The sequence below is a fragment of the Jaculus jaculus genome, chromosome 5 (assembly GCF_020740685.1).
Source record: "Jaculus jaculus isolate mJacJac1 chromosome 5, mJacJac1.mat.Y.cur, whole genome shotgun sequence".
NCBI lineage: Eukaryota > Metazoa > Chordata > Mammalia > Rodentia > Dipodidae > Jaculus > Jaculus jaculus.
Window position 1 is genome coordinate 95,228,339 of NC_059106.1, and position 18,757 is coordinate 95,247,095.

Consider the following 18,757-nt stretch of genomic DNA (forward strand, 5'->3'; position numbering starts at 1 on the left):
CAATTTTTTTTCTTATAAAGAATGGGCTTACTATTAAAGTCTTTAGTATAGAATAATATCATATTATATGATAAAAAAAATCCAGTGATAATCAGTGTGGGTTTGGTTTATTCCAACTATAACTTGCTTAGATGTATCTTACTTTTTGGATATTCAAATATTCCAGAATTCTTTGTTTTTGTTAGTGCTATGTATAAGACACCCATACCCACATAGAAAAGATGAAGAGCTTGTGTTTCCCTTATTTTCACTTTTGTTCAGTCCTTCTGTGCTAGTTCTTTGTTGAAATACACTTTTGTGGTAGGTCTTTTACACATCAATACTCCTTGCTTCAAAAGCCTCTTTTAATAACATAGTCCTGACTCACTGTTCTTTTGCATATGTAATTGATTGAACTAAAGTGCATGTGTGTGGGTTTTGGTTTGTGTTTGTGTTAGCCTACATGGATATAAATCGGTACAAATAAAAATGTTATTAGAAAGAAGTCTATGATCTTTGGTTTATTTTAAGTATATGTTGATATGAATGAATATATGTATGTATACATGCATGAATTAATGTGTGTATGTGGGTGTGTATGTAAATGTGTATTTGAGAAACAAAGAGATTGTTGAAGTGGGAAAACCTAAGGGTTTGGAGACAGTTGTTATTTTCTAGATTTCTTTTCTTAGCCTTATCTCAAATTCCTCAACCTGAAATGAGGAACATAATCCTTACTTTACAAAACTCACTGGGAAAGTTATATTATCAATTATTTAGCCCATAATGTTGGCCATTGTAGTTACTTTTAGTTGCTCAGCAACTTCTAGTGTTCCCATCATAGACATCATCATGTATGAACACAATACATTGATTTTTTTCTGATGATAAGTAAGCTGATAAGCAGAAGGCTAAGAGTAAGGCTATTTGCTGCTCCAAGGTTAATTGTAAGTATAGTGACATTAAAGTGCTAGTTATGTTAATCTGAAAAATCTCAAGACTAAAAGATATCATAAAAGTATTTTTTATATGATTGTTAATTGTCAAACTAAATAATGTTAGCATGGAATTAATCTTTCAAATAACACAGTGTCCCTAAAAAATTCACTAGTCATAAACCTAAGTGAAACCAGAAGTAATGATATTAATATAATGTCAACAAAATATAGAGTCGGGTGTACTGGTGCATGCTTTTAATCCCAGCACTTGTAAGGCAGAGGTAGGAGGATCATAGTGAGTTCAAGACCACCCTAAGACTACAGAGTGAATTCCAGGTCAGCCTATACTAGAGTGAGACCCTACCTTGAGAAACAAACAAACAAAAAGATCTATCTATCTGTCTGTCTGTCTGTCTATACATACATACATACATACATACATACATACATACATACATATATATATATGTATATATATATATATACACATACATACACACACACACACATACATACATACATAGATTTAGAAAACACCGTGGTAATAGCTAATCTGCCAAATTATTTTTTTGATTTAAAAAATACATTTAGGTAAAATTAAATATTAACTTTTCCATAGCAGGTGGATAGAAGTATCAACTCGGCATCTTAAATATAACTCAAATGAGAAGTTTTCATCCTGTTTAATTATTTCTTAATATTACTAGACATTACAGCTAAGCAGAATGCTGCAACTTTGAATTCTATCTTCAAGGGCCATGGGTTCATAATCAGTTTATTTTTATAATATCCAATCAGTGAATGCTAGAATGCTATTCCCTTTGGATAAGCCCTAATAGTGGGAGCTTAGTATATGTTGTATGAACTAATGATGTTCAAGTTCAAAAGGAAAGGGCAAAATTTTTAATTTCTATGAAACTAAGCCCATGCTTTAGGAAAGACAGTGAGGATAAGTTATAGCATGTGTTAGGGCTGGAGAGATGGCTCAGTGATTAAAGGTGCTTGTTTTCAAAGCCTGCCAGCCTAGGTTCAATTCCCCAGTTCCCACATAAGGTCAGATACAAAAAATGGCACATGGATCCGGAGTTCATTTGTGGTGGCAATGCTCTTATTTTCTCTCTCTCTGTCTGCATCTTTCTCTCTCTACCCACATGAAGGTGTGTGTGTGTGTATGTGTGTGTGTGTGTGTGTGTGCATGTTTTAGAGTAAATGTCACATAGCTAGAGAAGATTAGAGAAATTTATCAAACTGCAAAGAATTTTTGTACCTAGCTTTTTATAATAGAACTTGTAAATTTGACTTCTATTTTATTTTGTTTTTGTGTGCATGGGTGTGTGTGTTTGTGCACATTTAGTTGTGTGCAAGTATTCATGTATGCATATACATGCAGAAGCTAGAGCACAGCTGCAGATGTCATTCTCAGGCATTGACCATCTCCTTTTGAGATAGGCTCTCTCACTGGCCTGGATCTCACCAAGTAGACTAGACTTGTTGACCAGTGAACCTTAGGGATCCACCTCTTTCTGCCTCTGCAGTACTGAGATTACAAGTGAATACCATCACATTTGGCTTTTTAAATATGGGTTCTGGGGATAGAACTCAGTCCAAGTCATGTTTGCAAGATAAGCATTTCACCAACTGAGATATCTTCCCAGCACTGATCTCTATTTTTAAACAAATGAAACTGGAAGTATGATGCTTTATGGATGTGGTTTATGTAAGAAAGATGCTATAGAACTCTCACTGATGGACTCTTCTTAAAGATGGTCTTATCTATGCATCAATAATTTGGTCAAGGAATATACATATGTATCCAAAGCTAAAAGTATTTAAGATATGTATGTCTCATTTTAAAAGAACTCTTCTTGAGCTGGGCATGGTGGTACATACCTTTAATCCTTGGGAGGCTGAGGTAGGAGAATCACTGTGAGTTGAAAGCCAGCCTGCAGCACAAAGTGATCCCAGAACAGCCTGAGGTAGAGTGAGACCTTACCTTGAAAAAACAAAGATTCTTCTTTACTCGCTGTTTTAATAGCCAGTCATCTTCTAGCTGTAGCAATACTGGATAGAAAGGGTACTCCATTTCTTTATTTTTTAATTTCATTTATTTGTTCACTAGAGAGAGAGAGAGAGAGAGAGAGAGAGAGAGAGAGAGAGAGAGAATGGCCACTCCAGGGTCTCTAGCTACTGCTAATGAATTCCATATGTATGTGCTGCCATGTGCATCTGGCTTATGTGGCTCTGGGGAATCAAACCTGGGTCCTTAGGCTTCACAGGGAAGCACACCTTAACTGCTAAGCCATCTCACCATCCCTTTCTACTCCATTTATTACTCATATTCTTTGTGGAGTATTATACTAAATAATGTATCCCAGGTTCAGAAAGACAAATGCCACATGTACTCTGTCATATGCAGATCCTACCTTCAAATTTTCCATTTGCATGGTTAAGCTGGAGTGTCAGTAGAGGTTGAGAAGCTAGAAGGAAACGGGGAGGGAAGAGCCATGGCCAGCAGTAGAACTCATGAGATATGAAAGCCATGGCCACAATACTAGGAGAGGATGTTTTTAAGCCAGGATAGAGGACAGAAAGAAATCAGAGAAGAAAGAGTTAATCAAAATTAAGGATATGTGAAAAATACGTATGGAAAATTACTTCTTTATTAACTAAATAAAAATAATTTTCAAAAAGAGTTTGAAGGGAAGTACCCTGTGTGGGTGGATACTACTACTTCCAGAAGCTATAGGTTAGTAAATGAAAATCCAAAAATGCCAACAGTGGGATGCATCCCTATAATTTGTTGGCCAAGGAGGCTCTTAAGGCCCTCAAAACAATACAGAGTGATGATACTACTGTAGGTTGCCCATCAGAAGTAGATAATAAGAATCTGTTGCTGAAGATACCATATGCCTTGGTTGCAGGATATAGAGAAATCAAGCTAGAAGGGAACTGGAAGTTTCTATCCTGCTCACTAGCTACAAAGATCAGAAGTTCCTATGCAGCATGATGGAAATGAAAAATCATCACCAGTCTTACCCAGTGGTGGACCATGCATGCTACACACTGGCCAGCCAAGCACGGTGTGCCAATTGATGCTATATTGGCAGGACTGTTATGGGAGTAACAAGTGCTTTCTGATTGTATTTGAGGCCTACTTCACAGGAGTGAATTCTTGCCTGTTTCTAAAACCCTACTCAAAAACTTATGTGTCTGGGGAGGTGATAGGCCACTTACCACTGTTTTGCTAGAAGGATATGCCATGCCCTTCGAACTGCCTTCTAATTATTTATATTTATGCCCATAAATAGTGCTACTCTTAATTTTGGTCAGAGATTTTTTTTTTTACAGTGGGTAGCAGTTACTCAAAGCTGATCAAAGTGCTGAGAATAGGGCTGGAGAGATGGCTTAGCGGTTAAGTGCTTGCCTGTGAAGCCTAAGGACCCTGGTTCAAGGCTTGATTCCCCAGGACCCACGTTAGCCAGATGCATAAGGGGGCGCATGTGTCTGGAGTTCCTTTGCAGTGGCTGGAAGCCCTGGCGCACCCATTCTCTCCCTCCCTCCCTCCCTCTCTCTCTCTCTCTCTGTCTGTCACTATCAAATAATGAATACATTTTTAAAAAGTGCTGAGAACAAGTGACTATTGAGTACTCAGCCCAAAATGGGATATCTATAATTACACCCTTTGAATACCAGGAACATTGCAGAAGAAGGGACAGAAAGAATATCAGAGCCAGAAGATGGGGAGGAGTGCTGTGGAACACTGTTTTATGGGCATGACATGGCCATTATCCTTATAAACTCAAAGCTGCTGTGGTTATCTGAACAAGATCTGCCCAAAATTGGGCCTGTCCATTTCTGTTGTGGATGGTGAAGAGGCTCATGAGGCCCTTACCTGTCCTAATGTTAGTTATGGTAGAGTAGAGGAAGACTTTTGTTTGTTTGTTTGTTTGTTTTTTGTTTTTTTTTTTTTTGAGGTAGGGTCTCACTCTAGCCCAGGCTGACCTGGAATTCACTATGTAGTCTCAGGGTGTCCTTGAACTCACGGCGATCCTCCTACCTCTGCCTCCCAAGCTCTGGGATTAAAGGCGTGTGCCACCATGCCCGGCTCAAGGGAGACATTCTCTTTAATGGTGGAGCCACTAGTAAGTTATCCATGCTCCTGTTAATAATAACCTCCACCCAGCTCATGCAAGCAGTCCTAATTTACATCAGTTTGTCACATACACACAAAATAAATGAATAAATAGATTTTTTTAAGACATCAAAGTAGAAGTGGGACTAGTTGGGAAGAATTGGGTTCTTCAAGAGTTAGTGAGAGGAGAATAACAAGGTGATGGAGGGTAAATATGATCAAATACTTTAAATGCATGTATGAAATAGTCAAATTAATTTTCAAATGGTAAGAGAGATGTTCTGTTCCCTTCCTGTAAAGGGAAAGGAGGAGAGAGAAAAGGTTCACATCCACAGACATAAGGCATGTAAGAGAGTGTTTATTTGTTTGATTTGAGAGAGAGAGGGAAAGAGAGAGAAAGAGAATGAGCACACTAGAGCCTTCAACCTCTGTGAATGAACTCCAGATACCTATGTCCCTGTGCACATGTGTGACCTTGTGTGCTTGTGTCACTGTGCATCTGACTTACATGGGACCTGGAGATTTGAACATGAGTTCTTAGGCTTCACAGGCAAGTACCTTAACTGCTAAGTCATCTCTCCAGCCCCCGTACCTGTATTTCTTAAGTGGGGTTGATAATTCTAGAATGACCCTGATGATTCCATAAAGCACAGCCCAAGGAGAGAAGGTTCCACATAGTGTGATTGAAGATGCTCATGAGACACTTTGTGGGCTATATACAATGGAAGATGTTACTGGGAGGAGGTGAATGTCTGAAAACTTTGGAAGAACCAAAAAATAGATGGCATAGGCAGGTGACACTAAGCCAGGTAAGGAGTTAGCATTGGAGACATCTGTCAACAAGTCCTAGGACCCCAGATGACTGCTTGGACTCAGTGAAGTAGTTGGAGCAGACACAGTCAGTGTCTGGTTCTCATGACCAGGGTCCAAGCCCAAACACAAGTCCAGGAGCTGACAGTTAGGGTGGACATTATCTGTGAGAGAAAAAGCACAAATTATTGTACAAAAATTGAAGCAGATGTCAGAGGCAAGGGGTGGCTTACTGATGATATCCTGGTGAACTTGAGCTTTTCATAGCTTACCCAGCCTTGCTTCTGAGGATGGCTTAGATCACAGATGGGGACTGATTCACAATTTGAGGTCAAGCAGCATTGTGGAGATAGCAGAGAGTGAGAACTGGAATGGTTAAAGTAAGAAACGAAAAAGACCAAACCAAATAGCAAGATGTAAATGTTTATCTAAGAAACTGCTTTAAAAAAAAAAAAAAAGAAAATGAGGATTTATCTGCTGCTTGTGTTAGGATAATGTACTTAAATAAAAGAAAACATGTATCTTTGGTCATTGATGCTATTTGTCTTGATATGGACCATTGACTAGCAATGAATAGCCATTGGCTGGTTTTATCTTATTGAATGGCATTCATTATTCAGGCAATCCTTCATTAAAGCAAGGATAGATGTATTATTATTATTATTATGAAAAATTTAACTATTTTTGTAAGCTTGGAGTTTTCTGTTATGTTTCACTGTTTATTTTTTAAAAAGTTAATTTTTACCTATTTATTTAGTTAATTAAGAGAGATAGGAAGAAGCAAACACAGTGAGTGTTTGGGCATGCCAGGGTCTCCTGCTGTTACAAATGAATTCCAGATGTATGTGCCACTTTGTGTATCTGGCTTTCCATGGGTACTGGGGAATCAAACCCCAGCCATCAGGCTTTGCAAGCAAGCATATAACTACTAAGTTATCTCTCCAGCCCCTGGACTGTTTATTTTTGTCACTGTTGGTAACCTTATAGTGAGGCATTCCTCAGGTGCAACTGAGATTTTTTTTTTTTTAATAAGTAAGGTTTATTTATTTATTTATTTATGTTTGTTTATGTTTATTTGAGAGAGACAGTGAGGGAGAGAATGGGTATGCCAGGGCCTTTTACCACTGCAAATGAACTCTAGATACAGGAGCTAACATGTGCGTCTGGCTTCTGTGGGTTCTGGGGAATCAAACCTGGGCCTTTAGGCTTAGCAGATTAAGCCATCTCTCCAACCCACCTGAAGTGTTTTGAGTAAACTTTATAAACATCAAAAAGTACTTTACCTGTTTTATTTCACATGTTACATCTTATGCCCTTCATGGTACTGAAAACAGAATGACAAAACCTGGAGTGCTAGGACAGTTCATTCAAGGGATAGCACACCTAAGTTTATAGTGCTTTTCTCTGTTTTAGAATTATAACTAATTTCTACTTTTGTTTTTAGAGAAAATTATAAAGTGCAATTATGTGCTAGCACTTTCCAAGCTGCTCCCTGTATTGTCATCTTATTTTACTTGGGCTCTGTTTCACATGACCTTTCATGTTTTGATTGCAAGAATATAGTTTTCACTAGTCTATAGTTAGAAAAATGAATAGATCTAGTGAAGTATAGAGCATCAACATGGTTCTACTTAAACTTATGTCAAACATTGATTGCTAGCATTGTCCTGGATTTAAAGGGAAAGATGTTGGAGAAATAAAAACTCTTTGATCCTTCAGCAATTTAGTAGTTGTGTTGAATGGGCAAGATATTAAAGAGTAGCTACTCCTACCCCATGTAGAAAAAATAATTAGACTACCAGAAAAGTACAAAGCAGAACAAGAACATTGTACTAAATTTTTCTAGTCTGGTCACCCCAAGTCTTAAGTACAGATTTCAGAGTGGAGATGCCATCTTCCAGAATGAGGGGCAGTAATTCCATTTTTATATTCTATGAACCCCTGCCTATCTTTTCCCCACAAGGCTGATGATGTCAGCCGAGAGCTCATCATCTGGACACACCCTTGCTCTGCTACATTTCATGGCCATTTTAGCAATAGAATCTTAGTGTTGATTTGAAAGACAATCTGCCTTAAAGCAGATTGCAGAGTTTGCACACTGTGAATTGTAATTAAAGTGTAAGGGGGTGCTTATTATGTCAACAACTGGCATGAGAACCCCCTAGCAGCAGGTGACCCTGACCATGTGACGTTTGTGACAGCTAGGATCCCCTTTTCACTGGCTTAGTGATCTGAAAGTCCAAATTGAAAGAAGCCCAGAGGCTGTATATTTCATTAGGTCTCAGGGGAAGTGCAGAACACAGCTTCCTTCTGCTTTCCTGGGAGGTCGCCAAAAAGTTTGTAGAGCTCTGTTTCTGTCAGAGGCTCAAAGGAGAAAGAAAAAAGCACATACAAAACAAAACAAAACACTACACACACCACAAAACCATCCTCCAGTCACCCCAAGGACCATAAATTTGACATTTCCCACAGTGGTTCTGAGTCCACAGTGTTGCTGTGTCAGCAACATGCTCCTCGCTCAGAATTCTTTGAAAGGAAGCCTCAGTGTTCTAGAATTTTTAGAATTCAACAACAAAAATATTCACCTTCAATATATGGCTATCTTTTGGTTTAAAATCATGAGAAATTATGTAACAAAGATACCAGATTTGCTTGAACTATATCTGCATTATGTATTACATTCTCCTTACCTTCTAAAATGGAATAGATATCCAAATTTAGAAAGATGAAACCACATGTATAATAAAGGAGACTGGCAAAGGGACATTTCACTTGCATTTCCAATCTCATTGTGATGAGTAAAGCATTTGTAAGGTGGCCATGTTAACAGTAAGCTATGTTAGGAGTCTCAAAGTGTTGGAGAGGAGAGTTTGATTGTGCTCCATCACATAATTAGACCACCTCTCAGGGGTGGGTTTAGATGGGAGGTGGACTGAAAGTCACTGGGGTAAGAAAAGGTGGCTTCTTCTTTTTTAAAATATTTTTTGTTTATTTATTTGAGAGTGATAGACAGAGAAAGAGGCAGATAGGCAGAGAGAGAATGGGCACATCAGGGCCTCCAGCCACTGCAAACAAATTCCAGATGCATGTGCCACCCCATGCATCTGGCTTACATGGGTCCTGGGAAATTGAGCCTCAAAATGGGGTCCTTGGGCTTCACAGGCAAGTGCCTAACCACTAACCCATCTCTCCAGCCAAAGGCGACTTCTTTTTCTCAGTACCTCATTTAGGCTCCTAGGCATCCTGCTGTCATGGAGTATTCCACATAGAAGCTTGACTCTCTTGGCTAATCCACACCTTTGGTAATACATATCTTTTGCTAGTCTGTTTTGAAAACTATTTTTAAGAGGCTGGGCAGATGACTGAGTAGACAAAATACTCAGTACACAGCATGAAGACTTGAGTTCAAATCCCCAGCACTGACATAAAAAAATAGATATGGGCTGGAGGGATGGCTTAGTGGTCAAGGCATTTGCCTGTGAAGCCTAAGGACCCCAGTCAATTTTCCAGGACCCACGTAAGTCAAATGCACAAGGGGGCACATGCATCTAGAGTTTGTTTGCAGTGGCTAGAGACCCTAATGTGTTGATTCTCTCTCTCACACACACACACATGCACACACACACACACAAACACACACTCTCTCTCTCTTTCTCTCTCTGTCTCTCTCTCACACACACAGACACACAAATACACACACGCTCTCTCTCTCTCTCTCTCTCTCTCTCTCTCTCTATCTCTATCTCTTTCTCTCATAAATAAATAAATAAATAAGATATATTTTTTTTAAAAAATGAGGTATTGTAGTGCACTCCTGTCATCCCAGCACTCTGGAGGTGGAGATGGAAGAATCCATCTGTGGAGTGCTCCTCTAGCCAGATGAGATGAATGGATGAGCTTTGAGTTCAGCGAGAGTCCCTGTCTCAAAAAAAAAAAAAAAAAAAAAAAAAAAAGTGGAGAGAGATTTAGGAAGAAATCTAACATTGACCTCTTGCCTCCACATACCCACACAAACTTGTACATCCACACATCTACAAACATGTATACACACATGCCCTGATACCACATACACATGCAAAAATAAATATCTTAGGATTTACAACTAGATATTGATAAAACCATAAAATTATGCATATTAATGGGATACCATGTATTTCAATGTATATATATAGTATTATTCTAATCACATAAAACATATCTATCTTCTGAAACAACTATTATTTCTCTTATGGCAAAAGTTTTCAAAAATTATCTGCTAGATTTTTGAAGTGTGTATTACATAGTTGTTGGCTATCATCAGTAGATAGCATCAAGAGCAACACCCCAGAACATCTTACTCCTGTCTAACTAGTTTGCACCTATTGATTTCCCTTTCCTCATCCTTTATGCCAATGGTTTATTTTGAACTGAGGTTCAAGTTCTCCCATCAACTGCGAACTCATAGCTACTGTTGCCACTTTGCCCTCAGGATGGGGAAGCGTAGGAAGTATTTCAAACCCCAAACATACCTACCATAACACTTAGATTTAAAGTACAGTTATATTTAAATCAGAAAGTAAGAATTCTCTGGACTCTTATTCAACTTTTTTTCCTATGTAACCAAAGGGAGGGAAATACTGAAAGGAGGATTAGCAGTTGTAATTTTATGTGTATATGTGCATGCACACACATGCATGCATACTTGCTTGTATATTGATATAGGCCTGTAGAGAACTTCAAGGCTGTGAAAAAAGAGGTGCTACTCTGTGTACTTGGTGAATAAATTGAAGCTTCCAAACCTTAGCTCTGCATTCAATTATTATAATAAAAGTTAACCAGGTTTTTAAATTGTAGTTCACCCGTCTAAGCAAATTTTCAGATAATTCCAAGTTATTTAGATGCTTCAAAGTATGTATTATTTTTGGCAATTTTCTTATTATCACCAACGTATTTTGTATGTAATCAGATTATATAGAAAGTTACATTACTTCATTGCAAAATCTAAATATATTCTGCTAATAAATAGCAGCACCTATGGGGATGGAGATGTGGCTTAGTGGTTAAAGGCACTTGCTTCCAAAACTTGATGGCCCAGATTCAATTTCCCAGTACCCATGTACAGCCAGATGCACAAAGTAGTGCATTTGTCTGGAGTTCGTTTGTAGTGTCAGGAGACCCTGACATGCCCATACTTATTCTCTCTCTACATCTGCCTCTCTCTCTCTCTCTCAAATGAATGAATGAATGAATGAATAAATAAATAAATAAATAAATAAATAAAGCATCTAATAAAATGCAGATATATCAAAAAATAGCCATTCTCAAAATTTTTGGCTAATTTTAGAAATAATATTCTTAAGTTCACATCAGGTTTTCAATAAAGAACATAAAAGTATTTGACATTTTGCCTGCCAAAAACCAAAGATGAAAGCAATTCGGCTGAGTAAATGGTATGTGGCAGATGGACCACATGCCTACTGGTCACCAGCCTGACAGCACAGTCAGCAGTTTCAGGAGCCATACCTTCAGTTCATGGGAGAATGAAAAGAACAAAAGAAACTACGTAACTGGAGTGTTTACCTGATTGGAACTTTTTGTGCACCTACACTTGCCTCTGCCCTCTTCTCAGTGATAGCAGCCTTCTTGATGACTAGTGGTGAGAGCCCCTGCATGGCTACTTATCCTCCTCTCCCTCTCTGCCATATGTATGTATGTATAAGGGCTTGTTGCTTACTGTGAAACCATAAACCAGTCTCACATACTATAGGAATTTTCTAAATAAGACCTAAGGATTCACACTCAACACAGTTGCCTTCTTCCTCTACCTGAAAAACAGAAAATGTTTTTAAAGAAGCATATCATGAAAAAAAAATTGCAAAGAATTGTTAGACTTGTTTTAATGAGTCCACCTCCATTTTAGATTGTCATTTTTGTTGGTTTATGTCTGACATGTTATAATAGCGAATAGAATTATTGTGAATGTTAAATAAGACATTGCCTATGTCTGGTAGAGAGAAGGAAATTGCTCCATTGTAGGTCGACATTTCAGGAATTTTAGTCCTACTTGAAAAAATGTACTAGATGGACTTTATTTCCACTAGGAGCCTAAAGGCCTGTAAGCCATCCCCCAGCCATCCCTGGCTTGAGCATTTCAGACTGGCCTTTCCCCATTTCTCCATTCAGCACTGGCTTAGGTAACATTTACTTTGTACCAGCATCTGTGTAGGTGGGCTGAGTGTGGTGCCCTCAAGGGCTCACACCTTGCTGTGAAGACAGACAGGAATGGCACACAATGAGAAATGATATAGAAGCAGAATTCTCATTCAGTCCCTAGGGTGAAGGGGCCAGAGAAAGGATAATTCTGCCAAGATGAAGGGAAAGATTCTGAACCCTCTCCTCTTCTGCACTCGATCATTTTCTGAGTTCAGACCAGAGATCTGTGTAGCACGACTTTGACTGTCGAGTATTGTGAAGAACGGAACATCTTTCTGTGCCTAACAAAGGCAATAAGTAAAGAAGGTGAGAGCAAAGCCAAAACTATACAAATTGGTCAAAATCTCACAGTTTTAATAAATGTATTTTAATGACAATGGAGAGTTAATAAACCCAGTGGGTATGTGTCCTTGGGAACATATTCCACACTGTTGCCATACAGTTGGGGTTAATCACATGGACTTTTTGATGCAATACCAGTGGGTTCACTAAACTTCTCTGCCATCCACCTCTCGTTCTTTAATCAGAGTTTGTGATAAATTATCTTGTAACACAGCTGGGCATTTTCACTTTAGCTAAATTGGAGCCTGTAGAAAACCAAATCAATAGAATGGGATTGTGAGGTGCTGGGCACAAAATAGTCACTTTGAGCCAATTAGGTCTCACATGTTTCTTTTTCTTTTTGAAAATACTTTTTCAAAATTTATTTCTAAAGAGAATGCTCATGCACATGAGAGGGGGGGGGAATGGCCATGACAGGGCCTCCATCCACTACAAACTCCAGATGCATATGCCACTTTCTGCATCTGGCTTTACATGGGCACTGGGCAATCAGACCAAAGTTGTTAGGCTTTGCAGGCAATTATCTTAACCCCTGAGCCATCTCTCCAGCCCCTCACTTATTTTTTAATTGAAGAAAGAATGTCTATTTTCCAATTCAGTTTTCTGAAGATATTTTCACTCATTTTACTTTCCCGTGACATTCTAAGCAAATGCTTAAGGGTGGTGAGCACCAGGGCTGGGCCCTTCCACAGGTCCTGCTCTGTTCAGCATCTGTTTTGGCAGTGGTCTGGCCCCTCAGAGAGCTTCCTGTGATAGACTCAGTGTGGCAGGGCTCAGGAGGCTTCTGTTTGCTACACCTTCTTCAGTGGTCACAGTAGGCTGGAAATCAGTAGGTGCTCATTAAACTGTCACTTTAAAAAAATTTTTTTTTGAAGGAGGTGGAGAGAATTGGTGTGCCAGGGCCTCCAGCCACTGCAACCGAACTCCAGATGTGTGTGCCCCCTTGTATGCATATGCAGCCTTGCACACTTGAGTCACCTTGTGCATCTGGCTTACATGGGATCTACAGAGTTGAATATAGGTCCTTAGGCTTTGCAAGCACTTTAACCACTAAGCAATCTCTCCAGCCTGAAACTATCACTGTTTTAATTGTGCAGTAATATGCTAACTGATATGTTGGATAGATCATCAAGGAATTTTAGTGGTTTCTATACCTTTTGTTGCCAAATGATTTATATTTTTTTAAAATTCTATTTATTTATTTATTTAGGAGAAAAGAGGGAAAGGCAGATAAAGAGAGAGAGAGAATGGTCATGCCAGGTCCTCCAACCACTGCAAACAAACTCCAGACGTATGTTCCTCCTTGTGCATCTGGCTTACGTAAGCCCTGGGGAATCAAACTGGGGTCCTTAGGCTTCATAGATAAGCACCTTAACCACTAAACCATTTCCCCTGCCCAATTTATGATATTTGAATCAGTGTAACTATGACCTTTTCAAAGTTACTTCAGCTTATCAGAAGCATCTCATGTTTCATGTATTCTTTTTCAATCATTGGTTTTTTGGAGCATACAATTTTTAGGAAAGTCATGGTTTAGTTGCAAAGAATTTAGGAATTTTAGAGGAAGTCTCAAGCTAATTTTGTTGAGCTGCCTTATAGTGAGGTTAACAAGACCCCAGTGTCCAGCCATTGATTCTGGACTCTAGGTTTCCTGATTTAGAACCCAGTTTCGTTGAGGGAGCTAGTAAGCCAGATGCCTCCAAGGTTTCCTCTCTGTTACTCCCATGGTTGTGGATACTTTAAACAAGGAATAATAAAGTATTCTCACTGGGGCAAACCAAGAGGTTAAATTTACATGGGAATGTTACTGTCAGGTGCAGCCAACAAGGAAAAAAAAAAAAAAAAAAAAGCAAGCTGGCACTCTGCCTTCCATGCAAAGGTTATTTTTCTTATTACAACAAAACTAATTAGTGAATTTTATAATGTAAGAAAATGTTGCTGTTAGTAAAAGTTTCCTCACTGTGCCAGAAAGCAGATGGCAGCAGTGAATGGTGGTCTCATTTGCCAGGTTTTGTATATGCTTTCAAAACCTGCAAGAGATTTTGCTATTCCACATTCAGATTTCGGATCTCTTTTACTTTATAGCAGAAATAGAAACTTATATTTAAATGTACTTGCATCATGTGATCTGTTTGACTTATCATGGTTACTTGAAAATGCTGAGCAACATTTGATGTTCTGTGTGAATTTCTCCTCCAAGGGCCTCCAGGACTCTTTAATGTTACTCTCTTGTGTCCCTCCTCATGAAAATCAAGACTTTTGCCTGGAGAATGCCACAGTAAACAGTTCTGACTGGTTTAAAAGAGCAAATGATAAGATCCTCTTCTTGCTTGTTGGTTTTGTTTACGGCTTCTATATAAATATCAACTTTTTAAGTAGTTTCTTAGAACACACCTTTGTTTGTTAAGGCATCAGTGTTTGCAAAATGAATAATTTCTCTCTTCATCTACTACATATATTACTTATTCTCTATTCATTAGGAAAATTTTGACACATCTTTGGTTTACTAATATGTTTGTGAAAAGTGTCCTGGGAAGCCGGGCGTGGTGATGCACACCTTTAATTCCAGCACTCAGGAGGCAGAGGTAGGAGGATCACCATGAGTTTGAGGCCACCCTGAGACTACATAGTTAATTCCAGGACAACCTGAACCAGAGTGAGACCCTACCTTGAAAAACAAAAAAACAAACAAACAAAAAAAGTGTCCTGGGAAGTCTTAAGCATGTCCCTACAATATCAATGTGGTTGTAAAAATCACAAAATGTGTGCCAATTTTAAGGACAATTGAGACAATAAATAAGTATCATACTGTAGACATGAATCTGTTTTGTATAAGGACTTAGTACATTTTTTTGTTTGTTTGTTTTTCTTAGAAAAGTTTCCCTTCTTATAGGACCTCAACTTGGAAAAAAAAAAAAAAAAAGGAATCATTAAACCATTGTATGAGATCCTACAGTATACAGTCTAGCTGGAAAATGAAAACCAATCTAACAGATTTTTTCCCCCTGGAAATCATGATATAAATGTAAAAAGAAAATATCGTCCCAAAATAATATATTGACCCATTGTCTGCTATTAAAACAAAATACCTGAGGCTGGATAACTCATAAATAACAGAAGTTCCATTTTGGTTTTGGAGGCTGGAAATCCAAACAGCATGGCTGTAGCTCCAGCCATGTTGCTTCTGTCCCAGTGGCTTCATTACATCTTGGCATTGTACATGGTGTGTGTGTGAGAGGGAGATAACACATGACACTTGACTAGGAGCAGCTTATAGGAGGAGAAAGTTTATCAGGCCTAGAGTTTCAAGAGTAAGCTTCATGGTGGAGGAAGCAGGCTTATTTCATCATACATCCCTAGTAGAGAGGACAGTGAGCCTGAGCTGCCTCTCACCACACAGTAGGTTAGACTAGTCAATCCCAAGCAATATGTCAGTCCCTAGCAATATGCCTCCTACAGTAAAGCTCTGCCTCCTAAAGATTTCACCAGCTGCAGACTAAATGGGAAGCTTAATCAAACGTGCCAGAGGCTATGGGGGACATTTTCAATCAAACCAACACAACATAGTAAAACAAAACCAGAGGAAGCTTGGGTTGGGCCAGACTTCCTTCTGCCTAAACCTCTTAGGAGGGCTAAAAAGGACCTCATAGCATTGTTTCTCCTTTGGTTACCTAACTACTTCCCAGGAGGCCCTCACTCTGCAGGTTCCACTACCTCCCAGAACTATTGCCACACTGGGGATCAAACTTCTGACACAGGAAACTTTGGGAGGATAAAGCAAATGCCAATCACAGGGCTTTCAGCCTTCTTTCCTGCCATCCCCATGTTAGCCTTAGTCTCTTTCGTTCTCTCTATTCCCCAACACTAACCTGGTAACTCAGAGATGCCATACAGGGAGTTACTCACCTCTAGCTACTGAATGAACAGATTTAAAAATGTAACTTTCCCCAGGTCTCTTCCAAATGTGTCTCATTTCAGTTGCCTGTTCACAAGATGCTACCTCTTTTGTTTCTGCATTTTCTCCCTGTTTTTTCCTTTGGCTTTGGTTTTTCCACTATATGATATTTTTATCCTCGTTCCTACTAACTCCCCAACAAAACAACACAGTTGAGAAAGAGGATATTCGTTGATTTCATCCAAAGCTAATCAAATCACTACTTATTCTAGGCTTACCTGTAGGTTCAAATCTGAAAAAAACAGCAGTGATGCTGGAGCCACTGTAAACCATAGGTCAGAGCCTGCTGGTATGGATGCTCATGGATAACAGCTGGGGTGGAAGGAGGAGGCATGAAAATGAGTGTGGTTGACAGGTAGACTTCTTACTTTTATTTTACACACTTAGTCCCTCTGCTTCTACTTAAGTTTTTCCTTGTACGTTCATTTCTACCACGAGCAAAAACCATGGAATCAAGAAATTCATGATTTCTGTTGAATATAAAACAAACAGGTAAGCCAGTACTAGCTATGGAAATCTCTACCTGTCCTTTTACTGTTGCAGATGTGTAAAAGGATTTACTTACTTCCAGAAACTCAAGGAGGAAAGTGATGAGCAAAGCTAGCAATGTGCACTTTTAGGAAGGAATGAACATGGTGATCTGCTTCCGTGCTCAGTGACATATCACAAAGCTTTATGCACAGCAGTGGGAATACATATTTGATGGACTGATCATAAGCAAGCTCCTCCTTCCAAAAAAGGTTAATTATTAGTCATATTTTAGAGTAAGGGATTTGTCCTGATTTTGGAAAAGTGATTAACACTAAAGTTTCAAATAACCGTGTACAAGTATTTGATGAGGAGAGATTTCAGAATAGCATTTATATGATGAAGAGACTTCCTATATACATTTTTCATTAAAATAAATCTAGGTGATGAAAAAGAAGGTTTAAAACATGTCTTGAAGACAGTTTATTTGGCTAATCCTAATTATTTGGAAGACAATGTAATTTCAGCATTTTCTACTAAGCAAGTTACTCACCCATACTGAGTTACTGGGATGGAAAATACTTTTATCTCCCACCCAACATAGTCACAAGTAAAAAAAGGAGATTGTTTATGAAAGTGCAAACCAAGATGGCATGTAAATGAACTCTAGGTAGTGGTAAGGGTGCATAAGCTCAGGTGATCCCGGAAGTGTGATTAGTAGTGGATTTCTGAAAGCTTTTCAGGATTTAAATGCAAATCACTAAATGCATGTGTTTTCATTATCTAGCTGTGTTTTTTTCTTGTTATAGGGATGTTTGTAGCTTTCTCATTTGTATCAGTGCACACGTTTTTGAAATGTTATAATCCAGTGCAGCTTTGGAGGGAAATGAAAGTTCACTGGAGAATCACTGGCTAATCTTTCCAGCATATTCAACTGTTCTGTGATAGAAGGATGCACAGAGCTCCATGATTTCCAAGTGTGGCTCAAACTTCTAAAGCACTTAAGATTAGCACCATATGAAGAGATTTTAAAATATTGTGCTTCAATTAATTTTAAATAACTTAGCACTGCATATGTCAGCAAGAAAACCATAGTAGACTCTAAGTAGAAATTCAAAAAAGTAGAATGATTTATCATAACAGCATAGATGCCATGTATACATACATACATATATATGTGTGTGTGACATAGAAGTCATATATACATATATGACTTATGACTTGCATATGTGTGTGTGTGTGTGGCTATTTCTACTAGGAAAAGATGAGTGAATTTTGAAAGATTTAGATTTTATCTGAGCTTTATGGTGGTGATATAGGAAGTGAGGAAGTTGTTATATATTTTGGGGGTTTTCCAAATGAATAGCTTTCTCTATATGAGCATAATTACCAAAGGTTCCAAAATCAGGGTCTTAAGGGGAAAGTGATTGTTAATGTGGAAATTGAAAGCATGTTGTTTTAAAAGATAAATGTTAGAGAAAGTTTGCCTGAGTATTTTCTTAAATTATTATTCTAGGGTAAGAGTAAGACTCAGTGGTATAGTGCTTGGCTGGTATGTACAAGGCCCAGAGTTTGATCCCCAACACCACTGAAGAAAAAGTCTTGCCCTAAGTTCTAGGGCCAATCACTAGACTTAAGTTTTTTATTCAGTAGCTTTTAAAACAAAGTGTTTTAGATGTTCTGGATGACATGATGGATCAAGATATAATGAAAAAGCACTATTTATGGACTTCTGTGGTCAGAAGTTAACCAAGTTACTGAACATAAACATTTCAACTCTTAGTGGGCTGTTTGTGGTCATTTATAAAGTAAAGTAGAGACAATCTTTGGCATGTAATGAGTATTGAACTCATAATGTCTCTATTGCACTTACGATGAGCAAGAGGGAGCTAATACCACCAAGTCCCTGTTGGTGAAATGGGGAACTCATGTTGAATGTCC

At 38.5% G+C, this 18,757-nt stretch overlaps 1 protein-coding gene across 8 annotated transcripts in view; it reads left to right on the plus strand.

Moving 5' to 3' along the window:
• Nfia (nuclear factor I A) overlaps positions 1-18,757 on the plus strand; it is a 612,310-nt gene that overhangs the window by 394,055 nt on the left and 199,498 nt on the right. The window lies entirely within an intron of this gene.